General features: G+C 49.1%; 1 long non-coding RNA gene across 1 annotated transcript; it reads left to right on the plus strand.

Annotated features, from left to right (window-relative positions):
* Nucleotides 1-666: 666 nt before the first annotated feature.
* Nucleotides 667-2149, plus strand: LOC142061730 (uncharacterized). Its single transcript, XR_012662222.1, has 3 exons — nt 667-842; nt 929-984; nt 1255-2149. It is a non-coding gene; the product is annotated as an uncharacterized LOC142061730 (long non-coding RNA).
* Nucleotides 2150-8147: the final 5998 nt, after the last annotated feature.

Genomic DNA, 8147 nt, shown 5'->3' on the forward strand with positions numbered 1-8147 from the left:
TCTGCCCGACCCCCTCCCAGGCCACGGCGGGGGGTGTCCCTGGCTCCGCTCCCCCTCCACACTGTGACTCAACCTTTGGAGATGGAAACGCCATGGGATTTCAACTCTGGTTTTCCTGTGTGACTTTTCATTCAGACTGATTTTCCCAGGCGCCTCCCCAGAAGTGGCATGGCTTATAGGATCATAGAACCGTTAAGGTTGGAAAAGACCTCTAGGATCAAGTCCAACCCCCAACCCAACACCCCCAGGCCTCCTAAACCATGCCCTGAAGTGCCACGTCAGCACAGTTTTTGAACCCCCCCCAAGGAATGGTGACTCCCCCACCTCTCTGGGCAGCCTGTGCCAGGGCCTGACCGCTCTGGCAGGGAATAAATTCTTCCTAATATCCAATCCACACCTCTTTCTTGCTCTTTGAACCATTTAAGCTAGTAGCTGCTGCACAGCCTCCTACACAGATATATTAATTTTTTTTCCTCAGGACTGTGGTTGAAACAGGGAAGCCTGAACTTTGCTGGGAATGCGTTTTGAGGAGGCTGCCTGTTGGGGAGAGCTTCGTGACTGACTTAATCTCAGCTGCTGGAGAGATGGTCCAAGCTACACAATTTACAATGCTGTCAGTCTGGATGCTGGTCTCGTGCTATTGCATCAGCCCACCTGCAATCTGACCCCTTTAAAAACTGGTTGTTTTTGAAGACAAACAGGCAAGGGGTTAGCGCACAAATATTCTCCACCCGTCAAGGACCGTTGCCGTGGATTAAAGAGAAAGAAAAATCACTTCCTTTTGTTTTGCCAGGGCATTCAAATGCTTTAAGATTTAGTGTAACACAGGATCTGTTTAAGTGGTAATTGTTCTTTGTTTCAGACTACATCAATTTACAACTGGAACACTATGGCTGTCACTGAAAATGCTTTGTAAATTTATTTACAGGCTGCAGGAAAGTGAAGAAGCACACAGACTGCATTTTAAATACAAATTGCTTCAAGGTACAATTTGCTCAAATTGCTGTAATGTGTATTATGAATTTAATTTTAGTACATTTCTGCTATATAATAACCTGATTTGAAAGTATAAATGCAAATTAAATTTAAATAACCTATAATTTTTATGTGATGTGATGTTTCATAAATATTTACTACGGGTGTCCTATTATTGAATCAACTAGTCCTTAAACTGTGTAGATAGTACTGAAGGCAAGGTCATCTCTTACTTGTATGTATTAAACTTGTAATCGGCAGTATCTGTTTGTTCTTCAGCTCATCTGCCTAAAAAGAGATAATCATGGTAGCATCTGAGCGCCTCACAGCCTTTAATGCATTTATCTTTCTGCTTCTCTCTGTGAGAGGGAAGTGCTTTTGTCGCCTCTGCGCTCACTGGGAAGGGAGGCACAGGCAGACGCACTGACAATCACCGAGGTGCCCAACGATCGCTGGGATGGATGGCAGTTAGTGCTAAATGTATGTGAGGAGCCGCGACCAGGTACCTGTGCTCAAATAAACAAGGGGAGGGACGCACCAAATTGCTATTGATCCCAACAGCAGCCGGAGGCTTGGACGATCTCAGAGCCGATGCATTGGCTTCTCAGAGATCCTCACGGAGCCTCCCTGGCCGCGGGCCCTGGCATCGCCCGGGCTTGCACTCCCGGCTCTGACAGTGCGCGCGTTGCCGCGCTGCGAGCTTGCACCAAGCACCGGACTCCCGCGGGCAGCACGCCCCGGGCACGCCTGGACCCTGCCTGTGCCACCAGCACGTGCGCAGCGGGCAGGGCCCGGACACCCGCCCGGGAGCGGGAGGCAGGCAGTTTGCGTTCACGGAATCCCAGAGTCACAGAATCCAGGTTGGAAGGGACCTCAAGGATCATCTAGTCCAACCTTTCTGGGAAGAGCCCAGCCTAGACAAGATGGCCCAGCACCCTGTCCAGCTGAATCTTGAAGGTGCCCAACGTGGCCGAGCCAACCCCTTCCCTGGGGAGATTATTCCAACAGTGACTGTCCTCACTGTGGAAAATTTCCCTCTGGTGTCCAACTGGAATCTCCCCAAGAGCAACCTGTGTCCATCCCCCTTGTCCTCTCCGTGGGACTCCGTGTAAAAAGGGAGTCTCCATCTTCTCTGTAGCTGCCCCTTAAGTACTGGTACATGGTGACGAGACCCCCTCTGAGCCTCCTTTTCTCAAGGCTGAACAAACCCAGCTCTCCCAGCCCATCCTCGTACAGCAGCTTCCCAGTCCTCTGATCATCCTGGTGGCCCCTCTCTGGGCCCCTTCCAGCCTGCCCACAACCTTTTTGTACAGCGGGGACCAGAACTGCACACAGAGCTCCAGGGGTGGCCTGACCAGCGCTGAGTAGAGTGGGATGATGACTTCTTTCTCTCTGCTGGCGATGCCCTTGTTGATTCAGCCCAGATTCCTTCTCCCCCTCCCCAGGAAAGCAGTCAGATACACACAGAAAATTATGTCACTGAGAGGAGAGGTGATCCTACAGCCATGTGCGCTTGTCACGAGCTTTGTACAATGTTCACCACTGCTCATGCAAACAGTGAGAAAAAGCAGGGCCCGGAGTTTTGGAAGGTGGGGATGTCTTAGAAAGGTTTAAACAAAGTGGGATAAGAGTTAATGGATTGTAATCGCATAACATTTTACTAACGAAGTGACGCTCAAAGGCAGCCCCAGGGCAGATCACCACCGAGGCAGAGGTGCTGCTGCACTTGCACGGCTGCGGAGGGGCGGTGGGAGCCGCGTCCCCTTCAAGGTGGGGCTGAGCACGGGGGGCTGCTGGACGGGCACCAAATCACGCCAATGCCCGCAAGCACACCTCTGCCAGCGCAGGCGGGGAGCGCACAGCAGGTCTGACTCAAAAGCTGAAAGTTTTTGCTTGTGGAAATCCCTCCATGCAAGGAAACCTAACCCCAAAGGACCAGGGCAATATTGACTAACCTAGGTTTTAACCTGTGCTTCTCTCCTTTAAGAAAGCTTTTATTGGAAATAAAAGCTTTAGCATTATAGCACTGTTTATACTGCAAAGAAGTTACTCAGCCGCTGTGGGTTACCTTCTGCCAGGGACGGCTCCCTGCTTCCTCTGTGTATACACTAAATTGTACTTTTCACTAATCTTAACATAAAGGCTCTTGAAAGAATCTTAAATGGAAGGTCAGCTTTGATGTAGTGCCTTTTAAATGAACCAGACGTCTTTGACTGGGTGAATATGTAACCTGTGTTTGAAAAACATAAATGGAAGAATAAAACGATAAATCGCTTACTATAAACAACATAACAAATGTTTCCGTAACATCTGATTTAGCAGGCTGGTGTTATCCCCTTTCTCCACAGAGGGAGGGCACACATTCTGCTGACCTCCCGTCTTTTCTAGCAACGCAACCATGCAGCAGTTAAATAAGATTTATCTTACAGATGATGTTTGCAAAGAAGGGCACAATTTGTAAGATATTGTGGGTGTTTTTCTAAACCTAATGCTGACTTTTCAGAAATTACAGGCATCTTTTCTGCGGTTGGTGACTGGAATTTTTCTGTCTCTCATTTTAAAATTTAATCATATTGGGCCACATGTTCTCCATGGGAAACCTGATATTTTAAAACAAGTGCTTTTTTTTTCTTTCCCCTTGTGCTGTATTCCCACTGAAAATCTGGGGGTGGAATTAAAGCTGTGGAAAGAGAGAATAACGAAGTCCACAGACAAGATTAAAAACATGAACAAAAAGCCCCATGAACTCGCCCCCTACTTTTACTGATTTCTTCATCAGCCAGCAATCCTCTATTTTCCCCTTTGAGAAACTGAATCATCTCTGCTGAAGGCACCTGCAGGCCAGGAGCAAAAAGAAAAAGGGGATAATTTCTAAATGGGTGGATTCACCCTGGAAAGCGCTGCTCGCCTCGCCTTCCGCAGGGGCCGCGGCGGAGCCCACCCCCTCCGTTACCTCCTGGAGCAGCAGCCGGCTCCAGCGCCCGGGGTGCGCGCCCGACGAGCTGCTTAATGAACGTTAATCGCAATAGAGGCAGTCGGGTGAGAAACGGTACGTGGCGCTGGCTGGGCCATGGCTGGCTGCCGGGGAGGAGCCGCTCAGGCACCAGCAGCCTTGCTCAGGTAAGGGCTGCCTTTGGGTAACCGGGTGGCCTCGGGTAAATAAATGCCTTTCCCCGAGCGCTCAGAACACCTGAAGCAGAAATTATCCAGGAGGGTCTGGGTGTGAAAAATACCCCCTTGCCATCAAAAGAAATCAAGGTGAAGAGAAAGGCCAAGCGAAGACAGGCTGGGGGCTCTCTCTGAGCAGCCCGGTGACAAGGGGTCGCGCCCAAAGCATCCAGCTGCAGGAGTCACTGCACAGGGTTTCTCATTTGAGATATAACATTTTATTTTGCGGGGTTATTTTAAAGAGGCCACCTACAGAAATGCGACATCCGTTTGATCAAATTATTACAGTGAGCGTTAAGTGCTACCCAGAAGATTTTATGAAGGTTTCTGTAGAGAAAAAATTGAGAAAAATATCAAAGGCCGTAAGCCTCTGTTCTGTGACATTATGGGCACAACGTATCTTTAAATAATTCACGGCCAGACAAGAATAATTAATGGCATAGCTTTTCAGGATTTTGGTTACAAAGGCCATGTTTTTCCTCACTTGGAGTTGGAGGCTGGCCCAGATATTCTTTCTGCAGAAAGCTGAGCAGAATTAAAGGTCAGACCATGTCTTTAAATGGCGGCTGGGGCGGTGGTCTCCGTTTGAGCAGGGGGGATGGTCCCCACAGACCGCCGCGCTCGACAGCCAGTTTCACCGTCCCCCGAAGCTCCATGCCGGCTGCCGCAGCTGCAACGGTGCCAGTTCGGATGCTTGTTTTGGGCTTATCATCTACGGATTCAGGAAACTCCCTAGGCCAAGAGGTGCTTCATTCCACACTCTGGCCAGCTCGGGAAAACTGCTGCGTTTCCGTATTTCACTCAACGTCTCACTCCAGTGATGTCCCACCTTGCATTCCCTTTTTTGTTTGTTTGTTTTCCTTTTTTTTTAATCTATGCCCAGGAAATTTAGTTAAATATTTACATTTGAAAGTTCTGTAACCCTGATCTCTTCCAGCTCTGATTTCTCACCAGTCTTCTTAGTCATCCCTCAGGAACTGGAAGCCGCTTTCTTTTGCAGGTGGAATTCCTTCACTTTTGCAAAATAACTGTAAAGTATTAAGAAAGGGAGCATTTGAACACACCCAACATATTGTACTGGGTGAGTTCATTGAGCAGGATCTCTTTCAGAACCCGAAGATCTGTCTGCATTCACCTCGCTCAACTTCACCCCGTGACCGTGGCTGAGCTCTCCCATGGTACAGCCCCCATCGCTACGCGTGGGCAGAAGCCCCACTACCAGCCCCAAAACTTCCCGCTCATCTCGGAGGGGATAAGAACAATAACGGAATTCGGATAAAGCATCTGCTTGGGGGACAGGCAGGGTTTGAGGAACGTAGTTTAACTGCTGGCTCATATGTCACAATGCCTATAAGCACACCTTTTTCAGAGAGCAGTCCCAACCTTGTAAAGACTTCAGGTGTTAGAGACTTTACTAGTCCCTGAGTAAAAACAGCCTAGAGCTTAAACACCTCCACAGCGGCAGCCCCTCACCTCATTGCTAGCCACGGTGTGTCCACCCTGCAACTTACAGGTCATGCCCCAGTCTCAAGAAAAACTACTTCTTTCCTTGAAAGGCCGAATTTTCCAAACCTACAGACCTGGTGGCAGCCCTTTGCTGAGATACTTCTTGTTTGTTGACCTTTTTCACCGTTTAATATCAGAATCTTATTAATACTGCTTATGATAATAAAAATCTCCTCTGCTCTTCTTTTCTGTTTATTATTCTACCAACAGGGAGGCCGTATGTCACACTGGCAGCAGTAAATGATGCCCAAGCAAGCCGTGATTACCAGACTCTCTACCTTGTTTTATATGGCTGATTTGTCCTTGTCCCTTTGCCAGAAATAATTTTGCTTTCTTTCATGCCATTGGTAAAACGCTGCAGAAAATTGGTCCAATATCAAGCTTCTGCAGTAAAGATAAAGCTTATGTTGCAGAGTGATTTTGCATTTAAAATGACTGCCAGATGGATATTTTGAAATGCGTTTAATATATGATGGAATTATTTGAATATAATAAATACAGTTTAAGATAAGTTAATAAAATTTATAATAAAATGTAATAACATAAATAATAAAATATTCTAAAAATGATAAATGAATAACATTTATTAAACTCAACTATGTTACTACTGAAAATTAATAAAACAATAGCAAATCAATTACACAATGTTAATGTTAATAAAATTAATAATAATAAATATTATTAACATTAACAAATCAAATTAATGATAATTCGTATTAGCATGGGCAGCGCACAGCCCCAGGTGCCCCTCAGTTGCACTCGACCCCCTGCAGTTCCCGCCACCTGCAGCCCGCGCCAGGGCAGCGGCAGGAGCCGCGCTCCAGCACGCCCGGCCCAGCCGGGTAAGGGGATGAAGATTTCCTCTTTCACGTACAGTCAGGTAACTGAACGGGGTTTGAAAAGCGATTTATGTGCCTGGTGTGCGCCAAGCCTGGTCCAGGATCTGAGGTGCCAGGTGGGGAGTTGCATGTGAAAGGTTCGCTCGTTGAGAAACCCGGTCTGGGAATTCCACTGCGAATTCTGAATTCCAGATTTCTTAATGAGTTCCTCTTTATTTATTTACACACACGCACACGTAGACACACACGTACCTACCACCAATGACTCAAAAGGAGGATGAACGCAAGCCCAGCAGCCAAAGCTGCGTAAGCAGGTCCGTGCACAGCTGATTGAAGGAACCCGGGCCATGCACACGGAATGACCTGAAGCACGCAAGGTGTCACAGCATTATGGAAGCAGCCTGCTACCCCACGCACCAGATCCCAGTGAAGGGGCGAGCCTCCGAAAGCTTTCGTTGGGGAAAGGCCAGAGACATTCATGCAAACTAAGCTGACTAAATCACAGCAGCGCTGCTTGGGAAGGGGAAAAAGCAGCGTGCGCTCCCCTCTTCCGTTGAGCAGGTACGGTTTAATGGACTAGAGACCTTGTCCCTTGCTGCACTGCAATGCCAACAAAGCGCAAAGCGACACAAACTCCCCATGCAGAGGCTGTGGAGATGCTGAAAGCTAACGCAGTTCCCATCCCCATCCTTCAGAGCTAGGAAAGCACCCCTGTGCCACAGCGACTTTAACAGATTCCTCTCCCTTCCAGCTGCTGTCTCCTCCCAGCTCTGCTCTCAGCAAAAGCTAGCCTGCCCGAAGCTGAGCACTGTCTGTGTCCCAGAGTCAAGGGCCTAGCCTGGAGGTAAGAGCACGGCTAGTGCAGCCCCAGGGTGCTGCGTTGCACAGCCCACCCATGCAGCCTCGAGCGGGAGGCCCAGCTGGCCTCCCCGCAGTCCCAGGGCGCGGGTAGAGCGTGTGGCCCTGGCCCTGCCTCCTGCGGTGATGCCCGCAGCTTAGTTATCTCAGGTGCCCGAGTCACCAGTGTCCTTGGCTCGCTGCAGCTTTCCCTGGGAGCCGGCGGTTGTGCCCAGAGCCCAGGAGCGGACTGGCAGGAGGGAGGTCTCCCTTGGGACCGGGGCTGGTGGGATCCCAGACTCCTTCCAACCCACCTTATGCTGGAAATTTTGCTGGGTCAAAAGATGGCGAACTCAGACTTGGCACTTTGATGTTGTTCTTGTAGCTGATAGAAGAGAGGCTGAAAGGACATCCTCGATACCACAGGCAGCCTCTGCGAGGCCCCATCCTGGCCTGCGGGGGACCCTCTCATGGGGTACTTGGGTGGGCTTGCAGCTGTGGAACTGCCATGGGGTCAGGGTGCTGTTCTATCGGCCCTGACTTCACAGGTACCTGGGGTCCTTTTATTGAAAAGACCAAAAAAAGGATGAACCGTACATACCAAAGAGGGATATTTTCCTATTTTCACTCTGAAAGCTGTTCCTTGCAGCAGTTAATGAGGTGCCCTGACACAGGTTTTGCACAGGGATACACGCAAGGAAGACACTGCTGGCTCATCCTCGCCACGTACAGGCAGGCAGATTTCAGACCCAGCTAACAGCAAAAGTGCTCTGCTGGTAACAAGCTCCCTAATACGCTTCTGATGTCAATCCCAGGGAGCAT

The sequence above is a fragment of the Phalacrocorax aristotelis genome, chromosome 9 (genome assembly GCF_949628215.1).
Source record: "Phalacrocorax aristotelis chromosome 9, bGulAri2.1, whole genome shotgun sequence".
NCBI classification, from domain to species: Eukaryota; Metazoa; Chordata; class Aves; order Suliformes; family Phalacrocoracidae; genus Phalacrocorax; species Phalacrocorax aristotelis.